Here is a 23,148-nt window from a genome sequence, read left to right on the forward strand (position 1 = left end):
GGAACCGTCTATCATCCTCGCAATGAGCAGTTAGAAACTGTTCATCCAATTGCAAAAACATTCGACAATCCAGCTTGTTTAGAAGACCTTTTTCCATCACATTTGTCAAAAAATGAAATGAGTAACGTAAGTCAATATATCACCAGTGGATCAGCACTGATGGAATTCATATTGGCGACCATTAACCAGATGGAAAGTTCCAAGATAGTTTAAAAGTTGATGGCTGATGGATTTTTCCAGTACCTTTGAAAGAGTAGAAGTAAGAGCAATGGGACGATGGCTGGATTTTTAACCTTTTTTGTCCGATATGAGAAAATTTCCAAGAATAAAAACGCCAGTGGAATAAGAAAGTGTAAAGAAAGTGATACATAATAGGAGAAAGCTGAGAACAGGATTTTGGGAACTAGTCGAGAAACACCATCAGCACCTGGAGCTTTCTTGGAATCAAGATTGTTCAGTATTATTCTTACAGACTTCTATCGGAAGATCGCAAGAGTCTTTCTCGGAATTTTTTCTGGGAATACTTTGGATCAATGAACATTCCCTATCGGGGTGAAGATTCGACTATCTTTCAGAGGATAGGAAATCTGCTGTTGTAACAAGAGAAGATTTCCTATCTTTCATTCTAGTACCGAATATTCCACTGACGATTTGCCATTAGGTGCTATAACGCGATAAAAATACAGAAATATGTTTTTAGATGTGCTATTTTGGAGATTGTGCCATTAATGTCTGCTATCAGCTGAACAACTCGCTTATCAAGTGTCACGAGCGACAGAATACATCCTATAGCAGTTACCTTTGTAACTTAATAATTCTGTTATCGTATTATAAAATATTAGCACGAGAATGTATTTAGTTGTCAAGACATATTAGGGCCACACTTTTGCATTGGACATGCACTGAGAATTGTTCAGCAAAGTGTTGTTTTTTATTCCCATAGAAAACAGAGTTTCGTTTCATTTTTTATAATAGCTTTTTTTTGATATCGAGGCAAACCATCTTCGAATTTGCATCACATAAGAGGAGATCCAAAGGTGTTCTGAGGAACGCAATTTTGTTTCAAACTATTACTCAGAAATAATATGGCTACCATTCAAATTATGTTAGATTATGCCTGTTCGTTCTTCTTACCAAGCATCAGAACGTCTAAGAAGACAAAGCCCTGTCATAAATCATAACAGAGCACGTCAGATGCCTAACAACAAGGATTTTTGCAATGGTTCGACAATAGAGTTAAAAAAACCAAAAAAAGGAATCGCTGTTCACCAAGCAAATAACTTATTGGATGAGACCATAGAAGTGTCTTTTTATCTTTCGCGTTCAGCGAATTCTTTTTGTTCGCTTTAACCCGCAAAATGGTTTTGAATTCTGTGAGTTTCTCATTATTCTTCTGCCTTAGAGTTTGAAACTCAAGGTAAAAAGAGAAACGAAAAGACACGGGGATTGTTAATGTAAGTTAACACTGGCCATTATTCATCTATAATCTCCTTTTCACTCGAGCAATATTCCAGCGTAGCGAATCCCTTGTAGGGTGTTCCAAAATGCGAGTGAGTGAAAGTGAACAAGATCCGTCGTTTCATCGCGCCAATCTGAACTGCTTTCGTGGTATTACAAGGGAGGTCGTAAATTAACCATCCTCTTGTCTAGTCATTGCGTCAGAGGTGCGGCTGGGGAGCAATTTCCTTCCGAAATACAATTCCAACAGCTGGGCGTGTCACGATGCTTGACGAGGTCCCTCTGGCGGATCTCTCTGACACACGGATAACTACCTACTGCGGCAAATTGAGATTCAGTAAGAGAAAGAGGTAGACGAAGAAGAAAAATCCCTCAAGTTGTAAAGAGAGACAAGGGATGCGCTCTTAGCTTTAGCGATGACACCTTTATCACTTTTCCAATAATCCTCTTTCAATAACTGCGAAAATAAGCTGAAGGGAACGTATAATAACAAAAATTTGAATTCAGAAACGAATCATTACAATTGGGCGATAAAAATTGGAAACAGGAGCCTTAAAAACAAAGTTGGTTCAGCCAAGTTTTCAGCAGAATGTAGCTAAGTTGTGTTCACTTCCATTTATGTAACATACCTGTATATCTGACTATTACATTTCACAATTTAATCGGTTTGTTAACTTTACACCAGGTAGCGGTATTGGTGGTCTCCTGTAATCCTCTTCAGTGAAGGAAGATGCTCTCGAGAGTAGCACAGTGAATATAATCATGATCATTTCCACAGCGGATGGAAAATACCCAGGTTCGAATCCCGTCAGAATATGAAATCAGCTCCCTTCAAATATTTTGTTTCTCCAATGAACAGCTTACTTTGTAGAGATCGAGAAGGAGGTGTAGTTTTTGATTGGCCTTTATATTAAATGAGATCTCTTAAAAGGTAAAACAAGGTAAGAAGCAGCCGTTATCAATCCACTGCAGGATGGAAGCCTCCTCAACAATTCATGTTGAGGGAAATAGAATCATAATCTGCCAAGCTGGTCCAGAGCGGGTTGGCAGATTCTTAATTGCAGATTCTCAATTCCAATTCTTGATTGTCAAGTGCCAATTTTCAATTCTGAATTCTCAACAGAGGTCGTGAGGGAGGTGCAGTTTTTGATTTGCTTTATATTAATTATTAAACAAGATCTCTTAAATGGTAAAAAAGGTAAGAAGCAGCCGTTATCAATTCACTGGGATGGAAGCCTCCTCAACAATTCATGTTGAGGGAAATGGATCATAATCTGCCACCCTGGTGCAGTGCGGGTTGGCAGATTCTTAATTGCAGATTCTCAATTCCAATTCTTAACTGTCAATACTCAACTGGCAATTATCAATTCTCAACTGCAATTCTCAATTGCAGATTCTTAGTGGACTTTAATTATGTAATTCTACTTACAGTTAAAATTAACATACGGCGTTCCTAACTTATTTTGAAAATATGATTACGAAATGCCAATGTAGGGAAGAGGGGGAAATAGGGGTCTTAAATTGTTTCAAACACGGAACCATCAAATAGCAGTCAACTCCGATAATGACACAAATGCGTTCCCAAAAAAAAAAATCTGCATACAAGTACTTGGTTGGCTCCAAATTCTATATGATAATTTTCTTCATAGTAACTTGTGCTTCTAGTAAATTTAATTAAAACCCATCTCCTCGAGAATATCACGCCAGTGCGTGCACTGTCGCTTAAACCATGCGGTGTTTCATTAAGTTTTTGTTTCTTTTTTTTAAGAAATTTAAATTACATCTCCTTAAGCATTTTAAGTCATGACGTAAAAGATACGAGATCTCCCAAGAAGTGTTTAATCCAGACCTACTTCGTTGATAGAATCTTCTAGCTCTCCAGGGGAATACATGTAAACTTGGGAATGGCAATATACAACTCTGATTGATCGCTACGGGAGAGAAGGGATATTTTCTCGAGCAGAAAACATACCCCAAAATAAAATGAAATCTCTGAATGACTGGGTCTAGAAATGGATAATAATTATTATAATTATAATCTGAAAGTACACTTACCTGTTATTGACGTCCACACCTGGTCTGAACTCAGTTTATAGCGCGATGTAAAGTGATGGGATTCTAAACTCTATTCCTGTATTGGAGAGAGCACTGGAATTCGGAACTAGCTTGCCAAGTTTCCTTGTTAGGCAACCGTCCAAAGTGTGTAAAGACAGTAAAAGAGTTCGATACTGGTTCCACCCTGAATATACCAACCATGTTTATCTGAAGTCCTGCACTTTCTAATTCTTTGAGTTCTTTATTCGAAGAACTGGAAAGGAAAGAATAAATTACAGTGTTCTCCTACATATATTGCCACATTAAATGAATAAATATCTGATAATAAAAAGATATTTTTAATATCGAGTGTGATCACCATGGGCTTTAGTGACACCAGTAAACCTAGGTCCATTCGTCCCTAGGATATCTACATTCGTGGATGTACATTCACTGGCCAAAACTTAGAAAGCTTTATTTAATATCTAATAGGGACATCATTTGCCCGAATTTCAGCCCGTACATCATGAGATGAATTCCTCCAGATGTCTGAGGAAGTCTGGCTCCAGATTTGACCATTCCTCCATCAGGATATTGGTAAACTGCTGTACTGTGGTCAGTAGAGAACTGCCAAGTAGAACCGAACTTTCCTTCATACCCTTAACATTCTTATTTGGATTCAGATCTAGAGAATTATGAGTTCAGGGTAGGCGCTGTAAATCTTGAGAATGTCCCTTGAACGATGCATATACAAATTTTGGAAAGTCAATAATTGAGTTGTCGTCTTGAAAGAATCCATCACAACCGGGGAAAAATGAAGCATTGTAAGGTGAAGTTGGTTGTATACGACAGAAGGATAGATATTCATTGGATATAACATGACCTTCTACTGTATGAACGGACCAAGTCTCTACCAACTGAATGAATCCTATACGATGATACCACGTCCAGATGCTTAAGTCGTGGTCAGGAGATAGTCTGGATTCATGACTTTCATGAGGTTCACGGCACACTTTCATGCTGCTGTTGTCGCAAAAGAGTGTAAATCGAGACTCATCAAACCATATGATCTTTTTTCACTACTCCACAGTCCAGTCTTAGCAATGTCGGCACAATTCCTGTAGAATCTTTCGATTTAGTACAAAAAATACTGATTATCACATGGGCACAAGACTAAATCCGAGATTTTTCAACTTCCGCCGCATAGTTCGGTTGGAAATTGGTCTTCTCTTGCCTAAATTAAATATCTTTGTCATTTCCAGCACACTGGAAAACACAATTCGCAATCGGGTATTCCTAGAACAATTTGCAATTTTGTTGTAGATGTACCGACTTTATTCCGCATTTCTTCTTTTTATAGATGCATTCTCTTTTTGTCTTCCTCTCACTATTGAGATGGTTGCTTTACACGCCAGTGATTTCCTTTGTTTTCTGAATTGTGGCCCTGATGAACGTACAGCGTACAGTATTTATCTGATATTGAGGAAATTGTGATCATGCCATGTGACAACTTATATTCGTTTAATCATCTGTTGATGCTAATTGCAAAAGGTTTCTAATGTTCTAGCCAGTGTATGTAGTACAGTTGTTGAGATCCATCATAAGTAAACAGCAAGATCTCGCAGTGTAGAAACGTTCAATCTTGTGATATTGTATTGGACAAGAAACACGAAATAACTGTGAGCTAATTTTCATTGTGAGATGAAAATGGTCCACAGATGGATGCTGCTATCACCGAAACAGTGACCTTGATGGATAGACATCTGGAGTCGAACAGAGATTAACCGAAACAGCGTTGTTGATGGCAATCCAGAGTCGAATGGGGATCAGCATCATACTTAAGGTGTTCCTAATAAATTTATCACTGAGTGCATAATCTGCCATAGCTAAACATGCATTCTAACTCTTCTTAGTAATAAGTGTGCTTGGTCTTGGTGTGTCTAATTACCACTCAGTTACTTGATCAAATCGTTTCGACATATTGAGTCAGAGAAAGGGTCCCTGCCTATCACCTTTAACAGATGTCAGAAGGGAGTTCTCTGTTCGCAGTCTAGCAGATTGCTTGGGACAAGATGAGTGATTGAACAATAGATACGGCCTGTAATATTTATTAACTTCTCAAGACCAGTTCGTGCTGCTGAAGTTTATTTACAGTTGGAGCGAGAGACAAGAGGAGCCTCGTGTGTATCTGTAGAGGATACTCGCAAATGAATAGTGACGTACAGTGGCTACTAAGTGGAACAAAAGGACTTCTCTTTTGAAGAGAGGAGGAGGAAGAGGTGAACAGCAAATGGTGAAACATTTTGCATTTTCACACAAATCCAGCGCCACTTTTTCTCTTTTTCTATTGCTATAAATCAGCAACTAAAGTTCACTTCAGAATTCGTAGCTTACTCTTGTTGAGAGTGTCCGGATTTCAAGGGATGATGCATCAAACCGTTACTATGGTTACTAGTTTTCGGTGCCGATGGAAACCGTTATGGACGATAAGAGAACTGTAATAAAATATGGTTTTACTGCTTAGCTTTACGAACTCACTTATCTCATGAATTGTTCTTCTAATAGCAAAGAAACACTGACCACATCGCATTCCTGAACTCCATTGCAAATTCATGATTCAGTCAACCGATTATAAACAAACTCTGTGGTGTTGTCAGCAAAACAGCAATAACCGATATTTTTATTTTTTTTATGAAAACTCCAAGCACGAGTACCGTGCTTGGGTTGAAGACTGAAGAGATCAAAGAAGATACTTGTTGACATTAGACTTGAACTTCTGTAGACTGTAATATTCAGGAAATACGAATGAAGGATGGGTGTTCCAGAAATTGGAAGTTGAAGGAATAAATGAAGAAGAAGAAAAGTTGATTCTGTGGTTTGAAGTTGGACAGTACAAGGATGTTAATTGGTTGCGGCACTTGTTGTGACCAGGTTGGAAGAGGGAGAAGGAATTACAGAAGCCAATTCACAAGAACAGTGCCATGGAAGTATCTATAATAAAGGCATGCATGAAAAACACAACGTCTATGAGACGTAAAATGGAAACACTCTGTTAGAAATGAGTCATTAATTAACCTCATTGCCATTTTTGAATGGAATCTAGAAGCCTGAGAGAGGATTAAGGAGTATCACCCCAGATGTGAGAAAAATATTCCATGTAGGGCGGATTTGCGATTTGTATAGAGTGAACAGCTGTTTGGAAGAAAAGTAAGGCCGAGAGCCAAAGAAAAAAACCTAGTTTTTTAGATGCAAAAGAAGCAATATTTGTGATGTGCTTATCCCAAGACAGATTAGAAGTCAGGATAATTCCTAATATAGATATGTGACCTTGTCTAGAAATCTGGATGTCGTAGAAGATAAGCATAGGAGCAGAAGAATCCTATAAGAGAATACGGAAGGATTGAAAGGATTAGAAGGATTGAAATTAACTTGGTTATCTTTGTCACGCAAAAGAATTACCTGGAAATAAGCATTCAAGGAATTGATAGTGGATATTCGAGAAGTTGAAGCTGCATGTGCAGGGCAAGGTTTTTCAAACTGAAGTTCGAATGCAATGTGCTACCCTCAGAAGAACTGTGGATAGGATTTCCGGTCAATGGAAGAAAGCCATTGATATAGAAGAGGAAAAGAGTGGGAGAAAGAACTGAACCTTGGAGAATACCAGCATTAGTAGAGAAGTTAAAAGACAAAGAGCCATCTACTATCACTCGCAGTGAGCGGCCAGAGAGAAAACTGGATAACCAATTACAAAAAACAGTTGGCAAACCATAAGATGGAAGCTTGTTTTGAAGACCTTTATGACAAATACGATCAAAAATCTTTGATAGTATTTGAGTTATATTACATCATATTGAGTTATATTATATTATATTGCCAAAAGTAACCGGACACCTGCATGTTTCAAAGAACTTTATATTGATGCAACATTTAATAACATGTGGGCTCGCCTTTGACCTTAATTGAACACTGTGTCGGGAGGAACTCAGAACATATTTTATAACGAAAGGCGGTATTTTGGACCATTCCTCCTTCAACACAGCGGTCCATTCAGTTACTGATTGTAGGCTTGTTGGTCTAGATCGAAACCGACATCCAGTTTACCCAAAAGCATTCACTGGGGTTAAAGCAGAGACAGGCCACTGAAACTTTTGTTGCCCGCTCATGTCGTTTTTATTGTTAGTGTTGTAAGGTTTTATGCTCATCAGTGACTTACTGTAGACCATATTGCGCTGTATACAGGGTGTCTCAAAAATACACGGCATAACTTCAGGAATGAGTTCCTCATACGTAGGCAATAAAAATATTTTATATGAACATAGTTCCGGAAATGCTTGGTTCCCGAGTTATTAACCGGAATGTCTTACTCCCGCAGGTGATTTCCTTCATCACAAGGTACTGACAGAATCTGGTGGTTTTCCATTCCGACCATGTACTCAAATCAGGAGCAAGCGGACATGCACTTTATGTACGGTTTGGCGGACGGCAATGCTCTGGAGGCTCGTTTTTTGTACCGCGAAAGGTTTCCAGAACGAAGATGTCCAGACAGGAAAACGTTTGAAGGTATCCATCGCCGCCTTTGAACATGGGACCTTTACACTTTGTGTTGCCTACAGAGGACGACCAAGATCTACGACTCCTGAAGTAGAGGAGATTTTGGATGTTGTGCATGGCACTCCTGGAATCAGCACACGCAGAATAGCAATGCAACTGGCTGTTCAACGTTCGACTATTTGGAGAGTGTTGCGAGAACACCAGCTGTATCCTTACCATCTGCAACGGGTACAGGCCTTATCACTAGCAGATTACCCTGCGCGAGTAATGTTCTGCCAGTGGTTCTTGCATCAGTGTGGTACAACTCCTCACTTTTCTACCTTAGTGATATTCACAGATGAAGCATAGTTCACACGAGACGGAATCCAAAACTTTCACAATCAGCATGTATGGGCTAAGGAAAACCCACATGCAATTCTTCCATCACATCACCAACAGCGGTTCAGCCTCAACATCTGGGAGAGTCTTTTTGGTGATAAGTTATTTGGGCCCGATGTACTTCCAAACAAACTCACAGGGCAGGCGTACAGAAACTTTATGGAAAACAACATGCCAAATTCGTGGCCTGATTTCTTGGAAGACACGCCACGCCACTGATCATTCGTCAACAAGCACACTTCATGCACGATGGCGCCCGGCACATTTCAGCCACCTAGCCCGCAATTACCTGAATCGAAGGTTTCCTGGTCGGTGGATAGGTAGAAGTGGACCAACTGCATGGCCTCCACGCTCACTGATTTAAACCCACTAAATTTCTTCTTGTGGGGGCATTTAAAGTGATTGGTGTATTCGACTCCGGTAGCTGATGTAGAAACTCTCCGCAATCGAATTGTGGCAGGTTGTGAGGCAATACGAAACATGCCACGAATTTGGCATCGTCTTCGCGAGTCCATGAGACGTCGCTGTGAGGCCTGTCTTCAAGCAGAAGGTGGACATTTTGAACAATTACTGTAAGGTGATGTGAAAAGTGTCGTAGACAGATCTTCAAAACTAGGGAACCAAAAAGCATTTCCGGAACTATGTTGATATAAAATATTTTTATTGTCTACATGTGAGGAACTCATTCCTGAAGTTATGCCGTGTATTTTTGAGACACCCTGTATATTGTACTATGTCTGTAAACTGCGTTTCTCTGGTCGATTTGCTGTTTGCTAGACGAAAAATACCGAGGAACGATCTCAACTGTATTCTGACCACAAACTGCGTATGTTTTAACGGGTCGATTGGCCTTGTTTTTGTACGGACAATCCGAATTTCCTAGGAGAAAAACCTTGCCACCCACATCTCAGACTGAATAACACGGCCAAGGAATGAAAATAACTATAAACGTTCCTCGCCTCATTGATGGGATTCGAACCCGAGCTCTTCCCATCGAGCTTAAGGAGGGCGTTGATTATATCCATTTTGCTACCTACGCAGACTTGATGTAGAGTATTGCAGTTTTGCTGATATATCGCCAACAAAGTCGTTAAACTGATGACAGTAATGCCGAAAAATCTTCCCAGATGACGTATACAAAGAAGAGAAGAATAAATCCAATGCACATCTCTATAAATGGATATCAAATTAAACTTGTCAACTCCCACAAAGACCAAGGTTTGGTCAGAGATTTGAACTTGTCTTTTCTGGAGCACTTCGAGGAAGCAAGAAATAAATTCTTCGCAGCCCTTTGGTCTGCTCGACAGGAACTGGTTCATTACGGCAATAAGAAGCTAATAACTAGGTTTTTCCGAACTTGTGTCGTACCGGTGGCACTACCCATCGCAAATCTGGTCCTCTGCCCCTCCAACCTAACTGCAACTGTTCTTGGGGATTGAGTACTGGCTTCTGCGATCACTCAATTGGACTTCAGGACATCCTCTTACTATCTCTAGGGGTATACTACATTCGCTGTATGGAATGACCCCTTAGAAGCAAATCATCCCCACTCCCAACGTAATTACCCTCTCCAAGCTCATTTCGTGTAGATTGGATGTTCCTAACATCGATAGTCTTATCATCCCGCCCACGAAGAACAGCAGAATAACTAACTGGCAAATATCTTTTATCAGCCCTGCCCTCAACAGCTTGCTCAGCCATATATTCCCAACAAACACGATTGGGCTTCTCAATGACCTAAATATCAACCTTAGACGATTTGCTTGGACAAAGCCTACAGATCAAAAGTTTTAACTGATACCTACAGCTAGCTGTAAACCCAGAGAAATATACTAACTGTGTGGTACAACACTCACCACACAGTTAGTGGAGTATGAAAAAGACCTGGGAGTAATTGTGCAGTCAGATATGAAGTTCTCTGAGCAGTGCAGTCATGCAACAGTAGCTCATGGTGTCTTGTCAATGATATACAGGACTTTTCCTATCAGGGATAAGGAGGTGATTATCCCCTTGTATAAGGCAATGGTCAGACCACACCTTCAGTACTTTATACAGGTCTAGAGGCCTCATTTTAGGAAGGATGTAGAGCTGCTGGAACGAGTACAGAGAAGGGCAACGAGAATAGTGATGGGATGGTCTTACGAAGAAAGGCTTCCGTTTTGCAAATTGCAGAGTGGGAAGACTAGGCACCTGCGAGGTGATCTGATTGAGATGTTTAAAGTTTGAATGGATTGATGGGATTATTCTTCTTGCTCAGGCCACCCACGCATGTGAAAAGGCATAGATTCAAATTGAAGAAGGATGGTTGCACGATAGATGTGCGGTGGTTTGCCTTTAGCCAGCGGGTGGTTAATTGCTGAAACAAACTTCCGTCTGTTGTTGTTGTTGTGGAAGTTGACTGCTTAAATAAATTCAAGGAAGAACTAGATAAACTATTGGAGTGAATGAGTAAGTGAAATGCGAGGTGTCATGTTTTTTTTTTTATATATATTCATGCTTTCTTGCATCATCACTGCTAACCCTAACTCAATGCTTCGATCTGTCTAATATACGAGGGAAAGTTGGAAGGTTTCTAGCCTCTTATAGAAGGAATGCTGAAAATTTGTGAAACCCCTTTATTTTTCAACATAATTCCCCTTAAATTAATGCACTTTCTGAAACTATCAACTAGCTTTTATAAGCTGCTCAAATAAAATTCAAAAGATTTTGACACAAACCGTTTGTTGACTCACAGCATTTTTACTCTTGAATTTCTGTCTTTTTCAAGTCCTTTTTGAGATTTTTAAATAGAACATAGTCGGATGGAGCCAAATCCAATGAGTAGTGCGGATATTGTAATAGCTCGAGCCTATAGTCACGCAATGCTGCTTGTGTCACAAATTCTGTGTGCACCGGAGCATCGTCTTGATGCAGGATGACTCCTTTGGCAATTTATCGCTCGTGCCTCTTGAGTTTCAATTCCTCACGAAAATGCCTCAGTAGGTTAGAATAATGCTAAGTATTGATAGTGGCACCTCGTTCGAGGAAGCCAACCATGATCATTCCTGCATCCCATGGAAAAGACATGGAAGCCAAAAGATGGATGCCATGACTTTCCCAGCCGACTTTCGCAGTCGAAACTTTTTAGGAGGGGGAAGAGGGTTAAAACAGCTTCCACTGTTTCATTTGTTCTTTTGTTTCACGGTCGAAGTGGTGCACCCATGTTTCATCCACAGTGATACACCACCCACAAAACTGAGCTTCGTTAGCTCAAAATGATGCGCAATCTCATGACAACACCTCACCCTTTCCCGATTCTGATCTGCATTCAGTGCTTTAGGGAACTACCTCGAAGAAATCTTCATTCCTCAAAAATTCACCACAATATCGTGAGCTGGCTAATGGAAGATGTAGAATATTGTCTCAATTTGCTTCAATGATATTCTGCAGTCTTGCATAATCAGGTCATTCCACATCCACATCTGCAAATGTGGATGTGGAATGACATCCACATTTGCAGATGTCGACACGGTAACAGGACTCCACTGGGGAGTAAATTTTCAACACTGTCTTTTCCATGCTTAAATTCTGCACCCCAGGTTTTGGCAGTGTCGGATGAAGGACAAGACTCCTCTAATGTTTGCTGCATATATTCATGAATTTCTTTCTTTCATGAATTTCTTTCGTAACCCTTTAAATGAAGGTACTCAATGACTGCACAGTGTTTGATTCTCTCAACAGTCAACATCTTTATTCACCTTCCACATTTAAATGTCCTCTGTAAATGAGAAGAATATGGTTACAAACTAAAATTTTTTGTACACACACAAGAAGAGTCAGAGCACAGATTGGCATTATGTCTTTCACGGAAAACCTTTGCAATATGCATTCAGTGATCACTGAATTATGACAACCCCATCAATATTGGACTATGTCACATAGTTAACAGTATAAAAAGCCGAAAAATTTCGTGCGCCAGAGGAATGGTAATTTGCATCTGGTCATGCAAGTCAAAGTGATAAAGTAGCAGTTATGGGACACAGTAAAGATATCACGGAGTTTCGAAAGGGCATGGTTGTGGGTCAGGTCGTGGGTGGGGTGCTTCCACATCGGAAACGGCATATCTTGTCCGTTGCTCAGGGCCTACTGGTTAAGATGTACAAACAATAGTGACAAACGGGTCAAACCACCTCCTACTGACAGAACGGTAAAGGATTACCCAAAGTGGTTGTTGGTGGTAAGCAAAGAGTGCAGCGCATTGTACAGGCTTAACGGCAGGTCATTGCATGACAGTTTATATCGCAATTCACTATGAGAAATGCAAAAACGATGTCCCAAATGACGACGCGCTGCACACCCAGACGTATGGGGGTTTCACTGTAGACGACCCAAGAGATATCTTTTCGTCGATCATCGTCAACTGCTAATGTCGTGATGTTAACAACACGCTGCTTCGACACTTGAGGACTGGAAACGAGTGTGCTGGTCAGATCAGTCCAAATAACCTGGAACAACACAGCGACGGACGCCTTCTTGCATGGCGCAAGCAATATGAGTCCATGGAGACATCATGCATGGTTGGCGCCTACTATCCAGGCAGGTGGCGATGGTCTCTTAATATGGGGCATATCGTGCTGGCAAGAACTAGGACCCCTGCTGCGTATGGACCAACGTTCACTGGTGAGATTTACTGGCAGCCCTTAAGAGACCATGTTCACTCTGCCATGTTGCATTTTTTCTAGAAGCAGGATCTTCCAAGACGATAATGCGCCGTGTCATCGGTCTCGCCCTGTGCACGAGTGGTTCGAGGAACATAGTGAAGTATCATCCATCTTGATTGGCCTCCAAATTCGCCTCAATCCAATTGAACACCTGTGGGATGTTTTGGAACGGGAAGTGAGGCGTATGGACACGCAACTTGTCATCTGTTCCGAAACCGTGGAATGCCTTGCAGGCAGTATGGCTGCAGATCGATCTTCAGACATCTAGTAGAGTCAATGACTAGTCGAGTAGCGACTGTAGTCCGTGCGAACAGTGGCTTAACACAGTATTAGGTAAGTGGTTACAATTTAGTGATCACTAAGCGTATATTGGGATAAAAACTTTCCATCCTCCCTCGTATTCGCTGCTCTGCTTTTTCTAGTGTGAACGCGGCTCATTTTCCCAAAATCTCAGTGGTATCCTGATACTTTTGTCAATATAGTGTACTAGAGTAACTTATAATAGTTCAAAGTTATAGGATGTAAACTCGTTAAAAATATAAACGGATATGCCATAGTTTCTTGATGGATTGGAGAGTCAAAAATTTTCCTTAGGCCCATGTGGTTTATATTTCAAAGATATTCTCGATTGGTCTCTGACAGAAACTGGTTACGAACACGACAGTGGACTGCGCACTACAAACGGCATTGATCCTTTCGTCGTCATGAAAAGGTGACCCGCATTTGGTCCACAAAAGGCAACAAAAACCCATCAACGAAAAAGAAATTGTGGATGGAAGCTTTCTATTTATTACAAACTTCGCTCGCTGTAATACAAATAATACTTAGCAAACTTTGACTATTATTCTTCTTCCTGTATTTAAGCTTCCATCTTCAATCCCTTGTAATGAAACATTTTCGAATGGTTATTATTTGCTAAATATAAGCACATCTCTGAACGTTCATTTGAACCTGGGAGCTCATCAGCATAAATAGCTACTGAAACTGCTCCTTATCGACCTAATATCCGTGCTCCTATTTTCACCAATCTTTTGCCGTTTTTTAATGATATTATTCTTCACCCTATCCGCGTCTTAATGATGTCATTATTTACCTAAATCCAATGTAAACAAGGATCCTGTGCCTTGCATATTTGTGCGTGTCTCTCGCTGCTCTCAGGTTCCACGTCGTAACTCTTGCCATCATTTTAATATTTAATGTTATCCGCTCGGGTTTTGTGTTGAAATAGCTGAACATGCAGCTGTTTCTTACGATTCAAGATTATTATGGGCCTTTTCTGGCGCATGCAGTGTTATCTAGTGCCATCAAAATAAAAATATTAATTTTTATGTACACTGTCGCGGCCGAAGCGAATGAGCACCCGTGTAAAAGATGGTGGTAATGTTTTAGAACGTCTTAGGAAATCACGTGATAAATGGGGAGGCGTTCGTTGCTCTTTTCTTATGGCGTCCCGAAACACGAAAGATTTTGTAACTTATGGTACTGTAGTAATGGCAATCGATTAAAGACTGAGAACGGAAAATATTTCAAGACGTTGGACATGGTCCTCGCGTGTAGGACATTGTTATAATCCATCCTGCTCACACCGGGTGAAAAAGGTCCGGGATTTTAATCTCCTCAATGGAGCAAGAAACTTTTTTATAGGATTCTTTTCACAGCTTGCGTTAATTAGTTGGTCTCAGTCGACATAGCAAGGTTTTCCCTCCCGGAAACTAAAGTTTTTAGTCCGGAAAAGTAGGCAAACCAATCAAAGAACACATACGCAATTTATGGACATAATGTTTTCCTCAATTCTGGAGAAATCACTGCTACCGTCCATCACACTCGAAACAACGACATTGCACATCTTAGAAGTCTTACAACAAAGGCAAGAGCTGCTAGTTATATTTCTTGACATCCATTCTGAATTTGATGCTATCTATATACCAAAACTCCTACGTCTCTTAGAAAGCTATTTCAATTTCTGTGTTCTCTGGTTCTCTTGTGTTCAATTGTGTTCTCTGGTTCCTAGAAACTCTCCTACCCAAGAGGACCCTTGTACTAAAGATCGGAACGAAGACCTTCATGCATCAGATAACTGCAGGTGTACATGAAGACGGGGTACTGTTTATCATTCTCTTTACGCAATCATGGTGCCGTTTGTGGCCAAAAAATGCAATTGGATCACATATGCTGACGACGTCAAGCTAGTTGCTATCGCCATCGGAAACCACTCAGCAAATGCATTCAACTTCCAAATGAATCCTCTGAAATTGGAACAAATCATCTTCTCACTAAAGGGCAGCCCAAAAATGCTATAGTCTGTGCCCAATGGCTTTTCAGTTCCAAGTGCTCAAATGCACAAAGATCTGGGGGACGTTTTCGACTCCAAACTATCCTTCACTGATCACGTTACCCTCATGCTGACTTCACTATGCTGGGGCACTAATCGACAGCTGCCCCACACCAACAAGTAACATCTGGTAAAAAAGGTATATCATAGCAAATCTATACCCGATAGTACTATATGCTTCAGAGATATGATCTCAGCTGCCAAATCCAACCTTAAAAGGCTCTTAAAATAGAACAACACCAAAATTCAAACCTAGAGAAATAAGGCTGTTGGTTTCAACCAAGATGGCCACGAGTAAATCACAGAGCCCAATTTCTGGGATCTCTGCCCTTGGTGCATTTTCTGTCATCAGCAAAATTATGGATAGGGTTTCCAGTCAATGAAAGAAAGCGATTAATACACTTTTTTGTCAAGTTATGGGCTACCAAACGGCAGCTCATATATCAGAGTGTATTGTCCCTGGCCAGTTTTGGGTATTTATAAAGCAACAGCCAAAAAACAAGAAAAACTCTCACATCATCTGTCCATCCCCTCAAGTAATTTTTCTAGTTCTTCCTTGAATTTATTTAAACTATCCGCTTCCACAACTGCAGATGGAAGTTTGTTCTTACAATCAGCCAGCCGCGAGCCTTCGTGGGTAGTCCAATTGGTATAATCACCGTCCTCCCCATACCGAGTGGAAATGACATAAGTTCTAATCCCGTCAATGACATTATGGATCTTTTTCGCGTTGTGAGAAAGAACCATAACGTTAGTCGGTCTAGGACGAGGGTACATGTTTTTTTTCTTCTGAAACTCGGGTTTTCATCCAGCAAACAACAAATCTACCACAGATCATCCACAATTTGCAGATATATTATGATATATCAATGGCCCAATATGACCTAAGTTGCTGATGCACTTAAAATCCTCAAAAAACGACAAAAATAACCACTCGCTAGACGAAGGCAAACTTCCTCAGAGGACAGAGTCATCTTCCATCACAAGAAATGAGCGGCTAGAAAGAAAACTGCTAATAATTGCAAAATGCAGGTGACTGACCATAAAATCGGATCTCATTTAGAAGGCATTTGTACCAAGCACGATTGGAAAAGAGACATCTTTAATTTCTTCAGAATTTCCCAAGGAATTTGTCCAAATATGAGCAACAGAAATCAAGATACCACCAGCGAATTTAAACTTAAGGAATCCATATTGGGAACTTTCAATCAGATGGAAAGTTTATATATATGGCAAGAGTTGGTGGTTAATCAGTCTCCACTTCTTTGAAAAGAATGGAGGAAACGATGACAGCTGGAAGGGAGGGCTTTTCACCCTATTTTGTTATAGCAAGCGTATAGTGAAGATTCGATGAAACACAATAAAGCGTAAGAGTAAAACTAGCGTTTCTGATGTGCAAAAATCGAAAAATAAAAATTTAAAATGTCACAACTGCATTTTTTGAACGTAATATTGAATAAAGTGACAAACTACTCGACGTTAAAATGAAAATATGCTAAGCAGTGCCTGCAGTTGTTAAACTGATGAAGAAAGTTCCCACCATAGAGTTTTTAACCTTCGATTGATGAAGGAATTCATCAGTCAACGTTGGTCTAACTCTTATCGAAAATACTTATCTTTTTTTTATTAAAAACGAAACGCACAAAAACCTGACTGCGAAAAAAAAAAAAGAAGAAAGAGTCCATGAATTGCTGTATTTTTTTATTATTTTTTCTCTCAATTCATCACAGAATTCTTGTATGCTTCCTGAACCATCCATGGAGACATTTATCTTCTGTTCGAAGACATTTTCTAATTCATCCCAAGACTTTAGATCGGGATGTCGATTTATTACGAACGGAACAAAATTCTTGGTTGATTGCTGTATTTGAAGGTACAGTTAGATTGCGCGCGCGCGACACACGCACACACTCACTCGGTACAACCATTTATTGGACGGTGTAATGCTAAAGTTCCAACAGAACTGGAAACACTAAACCCTCCAGATGTTTCATGGATTGCTTGTTCCGGCCTCAAAAACATTTGGCTTCAGAACAATCGTCTTTTTATTATTTGAGAAAGTTTCCAGCTGAACAATATTGGATAAAGTTTAAGAACCTCGTTGCTGATCGTTTTTTTTTTAATAGTTTCATAAATTTTGTTGAAAAAGATAGTATTGATTGGAGGAGGTAAAACGAAATACTCCATTTCGTTAGGGTTAATCGAGTACTAATGTTTTATCAAGATAATTATAGAAATGCTTGTTATGAATGATGTCAAAATCATTATGAACGCTAATATAATAATGAGTTAAAAGAATGTTACAATATGTTATACAGGAGAAACCAGCTTTTAATTAAACAAACGTTTGAAAGTCGATTAATAAGATTCATCTTCAGAATGACCGATGTAGTATGCCCGAGTTACATGATATTTATTTTTTTTAAAAAAGCAGACTATGATGTTATGTTCTTATCTGAGAATCACGTGTTTGAGATGTACTGTAGTGTCCTACAATAAATACCGGACACCAGCATATCTAAGCGTGTGTCCTAATAATCTCACTGAGAACCTGTGTGCTGCGACAATGTCGACCTTAGTTTCGAGCGGACGATTCTTTTCCAAAGATACCCACAGCCGATTTACAAAGATACCCAAAACGGATACAAATATTCAAAACGTTTTCCAAATCAGAATTCAAGCAACAAATACCCAAAACGTTTTCCCAAAATTAAAAAAAAAAGAAAATGGGCACCTCTCAGGTGCCCTACCACCATATTTGCTACAAATAAGGGCACAACCACTTCTGGGTTAAGTAATTTCAAAGTCGCTTCCATAAAAGCATAAATTCCATCATTTACTTCGCGTGTACAGATTGCATCCAATAAAGTACAAGCTTTCTGCTATGTACGGTTTATGTTCAGGGCTTTCCGGATGAGGTTCTCGGCCCTTGTTTTAATCGATTTTGAGAGCAACTACCTCATTAAATAACTTCTTCTTCAAAGGTTATAACTCCTATCAAAAGTCTTCGACGTATGAATAATTTCGTAGCGAAATTATAGAGCTGGTTCTCTTCCAGATTCCAGTTTCCAAATTACAGTACAAAGAGTACTGAATCCATACGTGACTTCAACGTTGGATTCATTGCCCACAGCTTATTGCTCCTACCACATCGAAATGCAAACGTCGGACTAATGCAGGGTTAATAACACCCACATTCTCCACTAAGCCTAGCAGAATAATGTTGTTCATCCACAAAGTCCATTTAGTTAATGAAAGTCTGAATTAAGCTGTGAGTAACCGAACGTTATGCGAACTTAATAGGTTGGTTTCAACATTTCGGCACAGTTCCTTCCGTCTATATTACTCTTCACTTAACAGAAACCCCTTAGGAAACAAACATTTTATGTTAATTATCTATATTTTTGTACACAGAAAACTTTTATAAGCGAGCAATTAATGAAATAACATCTCCATTAGTACGATCTTCGCATCCTGTTTTGCTTTATCCATTACTTTGCAATAATTATCGAAATTCATTCGCATCTATCCCTTTTAAATTAATATTTACTCTCCCTACTGTTCGATGGTTGGTATATTAAAGTGAAACTGAGGCCCACGACATTTTGTGTCTCTCCTGGCAATTGTAAATCCTTCATCGAACTTTTCCATGATAATTTCCCAAAATGTTTGGCTATTTAAATATCTGACATTTTGTTTCTAATTAATATTCTCATTTAAGAAAAGTTTATACTAACTGGCCAAAAAATTAGAAACTTTTATTCAATATCTATTAGGAGCATTTGTCTGATAATTCAGACACGTCGTGGAATGGATTCCTAGTAAATTCCACTAGTAGTTTGACAGGGGCCTAGCTCCTGAGAAGTCGAACTACCTTTTCCGATGTATCCAAAACATTCTCAATTGATTTCAGATCAGGGGAATTAAGCAGCTAGAGTAGATGTTGGAAATTTTGGGAATGCTCCTCGAACCATTCAGATGCACGGTGGATAGTTGAGTTATCGTCTTGAAATTATCCATCGGAATCCTGTAAAAATGAAGAATTGCAGAACGTACTCCATATCACTTCCAGCCGCTTGAGTGGTCAACAGGAGACAGTCTGGATGCATTGCTTCGTGAAGTTCACGCTACACTTTTACCCTACCACCATTGGTACAACAAGGTGTAAATCGAGACTAGTCAAACCACGCGGTCTTCTACACTCTTTCACAGTCCAAATTTAGCATTGGCAGCACCACTCCAGCAACATACAAGACGATGGTAAAAGACATTTAGAAATAAAAAGGAGGGTTGCTATAGCCAAAGAAGCACTTAGGAAAAAGAAATCATTTATTGCAATAAAGATAAACAAAGAAAAGAGGAAGAGATTCGTGAAAAACCTATATATGGAGTGTCTGCTGTATGGATGTGAAACATGGTCAATAGCAACAACAGACTGTAGGAAAATTTAGGCATTTGAGATGTTTTGCTGGAGAACATTGGTGAAAATCAACTGGAGAGACAAAAATACGAATGAAGAAGTCCTCAGAGTAGCTGAGGACAAAGAACAATAAAGAGAACCATAACAGAGGAAGATGCGGTTCCTAGGACATGTCTGGAGATACAATGATTGGACAGTAAACATGCTAGAAGGAAAAAGAAGCAGAGGACGACCAAGAATCATACCTCTTGATGACGTGCTCCAACTCTCAAGAATGAATTACAGGGAAGCAAAACAAAAAGCCCAAATTCGGAATGAGTGGAGAAAAAAAAAGATCTCTATGGTGACAGGGCTTGGCCCTTAGAATGATGATGATGAGCACCGCTCCAATAGACTGTTTCGATTTTTACAGAAAGAAGCCCTTTTGGTATTGACACACTACTACCAAACATCACATTCTTCAACTCCCGCTGCATAATTCGGTTGAAAGTGGGTCTTTCTTTGCCCAAGCTGAAATTTTCTGTCTCTCACTACAACTGGACCTGCTATTAATTATCTGTTGACGCCAATTACAAGAGGTGTCTTACCCGTTTACCCAGAGCAGTTGTTAAATGAGGGTGTTTATGAGAGACTTATTGGGAAGCCATGATTATTAATTTTCAAGCCGCAAAGGCTGTTAAGTCTGCGTTGTCATGGCACTAATTATTCCAGCTAAAACGTCGTGGAATGTGATGGTTACGAATAAAAATGTCTCCGCACAGCTCCCTCCCCTCGTAGAGAACGCAGAAAAATACCAAAAAGTAAAATTTCCTTTCTCACTTATAATTCTTGTCAATTAAGCCAATTAGTGTCACCGGACCATTTTTCACGAGTCAGATTATTGTCCTCCTGAGAATTTTTCTATAATCAGTATTAAACTATCGCGAAGACACGACAGAAATCTCTTACGAATCTCCAATGCCAATGCTACAGAAACTGTAGCTTTAATACCTGGCGTGCAGTATCAATGAAAGGCTGGAAGCTTAAGGGCCGGAATCAAATGAATTGTGACTTGTTGTAACCAAGGTAACGCGGCGAAGGACGCTTTCTAGAAAAGCAGATAAGCAAAAAGAGAAGAGAGGTCATTAATTCAGTAAAACTTATTTCCTACTTCCGTTTCTACCATTCTCTTCAAGCATTTTTATAGTTAGAGAATATAAAAACCTCAATGGAGTTCCACGTTGACGTCATCCCAGTTTAATATCGCTAGATGGCGATATCAAACCGGGATTACGTCAAGAGACGCAACAATGAAATGTTAATTTACATTGTTGCGTAACTAATTTTTTAATATTTTTACCAGTCTATTCGAATATCTCTTAAGATTCAATTCTTCCTCATAAATATCATTGAAAACTCTATTAAATGTCCATTTAACACAAATAATTAATCGAAAACATGAACTTGTGAGAATGTAGTAATCTAACAAAAGTTTCTGAACACTTCAATATTCAATTTTTTTCCCTCCTTTCCTATTTTAAAGTGTCCTCTGAATGTGTTATAAATTTAGAGGGATTCGGTTATGCCCTATCTATATACAGTATTGGAATGCGTCGGTGTCGAGCCATCCATTTGTATATGCACCTTTCTTTGTCATACGTAGCTCTGGTTCCAGAAGAAGAAACAGACAAGCTAGACTAATGATTCTTTCGCTAGATCTTCTGAAATATATCACATTTACCAATTTCTTTCAACTTGTTCACAAAAGTGAACGCGACAGAAGAATTTTTATGTAAACGCCAAACACAAGAAGTATTAGAACCTATAGTACTTAGTACCGTGCTTGGGTTGGAGGTTACGAAGAAGATATTTGTTGACATTGGACTTGAACTTCTGGAGACTGTAATTTTCAGGAAATACGTATGAAGGAAGGTTGTTCCACAAAAACGGCAGTTGAATGAATAAATGAGGAAGATGAAAAGTTGGTTCTGTGGGTTTGAAGTTGGACATTAAATGGATGTTGGCTGGTGGCGGCACGTGTTCGGACTGTTTTGAGAGAGAGCGGGAATTATAGAAGCCAATTCAGAAGAACAGTGCCCATGGAAGTATCTGTAGAAGAGGCATGCAGCAGAAACAGTGCGTCTATGACAAAGCGATTGGAGAGACTGCGTTGTGTTAGAGAGGAGTCATTAATTAACCTAACTGCCCTCTTCTGAATGGAATCTAGAAGACTAACAGAGGTTTTGGGGGCACCACCCCAGATGTGGGAACAATATTCCATGGTAGGGCGGGTTTGCTATTTATACAGTGTGAGCAGCTGTTTGGAAGAAAAGTAATACCGAAAGCGAAAGAGAAAACCAAGTCTTTTGGTGCAGAGGAAGCAATATTTATAATGTGCTTGTGCCAAGAGAGATTAGAAGTCAGGGTAATCCTCAAAAGAGATTTTTCAGTTTGCCAAAAATCAGAGTGTCACCAAAGATATGCATAGGAGCAGAAGACTCCTTTTTGCGAGATATAAGACAAGATGAGTTTCAGATGGATTGAAATCAACAAAGTTGTCTTTGCCCCATTGGAGAATTACCTGAAGATCGGCATTTAAGGAATGGTAGCTGATTTTCGAGAAGCTGAAGCTGATTGAGCAGGACAAGGTTTCTCAAAATGGAAAGTAGAATGCAATGTGCTATCATCAGAAAAACTATGGATAGGATTTCCAGTCAATGGAAGAAGGTCATTAATATACAAGAGGAAAAGAATGGGGGAAAGCACTGAACCTTGGGGGATACCAGCATTAGTGGAGAAGTTAGAAGACAGAGAGCCATCTACCATCACCCTCAATGAACGATCAGAGAGAAAACTGGATAACCAATTACTAAAAACAGTTGGCAAACCATAAGATGGAAGTTTGCTTAGAAGACATTTATGCCAAACACGATCGAAAGCCTTTGAGATGTCAAGAGCAGCTGCTTGCGTTTTACCGAACTTTTCCATTGAATTTGTCCATAAGTGGGTAACATAAGCCAGAATATCACCAGTGGATCGACACTGACGGAATCCATACTGGCGATCGTTGATCAGACGGAAGGTTTCTAGGTAGTTTAAGAGTTGGCAGGTAATTGATTTCTCCATTACTTTAGAAAGAGTAGAAGTAATTGCAATGGGACGATAATTGGAAGGGAGGGATTTGTCACCCTTTTTAGGAACTGGCTGGATATGAGCGAATTTCCAAGTAGAAAGAAAAACACCTTTGGAATAAGAAAGTGAAAAAAAGTGGCAAACAACAGGAGTAAGTTCAGAAG

The 23,148-nt window shown here is 39.6% G+C and overlaps 1 protein-coding gene across 2 annotated transcripts in view; it reads right to left on the reverse strand.

Moving 5' to 3' along the window:
* The window catches only part of LOC150090280 (glycine receptor subunit alpha-2-like), a 121,960-nt gene that overhangs the window by 88,466 nt on the left and 10,346 nt on the right, over window positions 1-23,148 (reverse strand). For both annotated transcript variants that reach the window (XM_090369062.1, XM_090369061.1), the window contains exon 2: window positions 3,514-3,766. The gene's annotated coding sequence lies outside the window, so the exon portion shown is untranslated. The remainder of the gene's footprint in view (window positions 1-3,513; window positions 3,767-23,148) is intronic.

This window comes from Mastigoproctus giganteus, chromosome 2, assembly GCF_048544385.1.
Source record: "Mastigoproctus giganteus isolate SK-2022 chromosome 2, ASM4854438v1, whole genome shotgun sequence".
Taxonomy (NCBI): Eukaryota; Metazoa; Arthropoda; class Arachnida; order Uropygi; family Thelyphonidae; genus Mastigoproctus; species Mastigoproctus giganteus.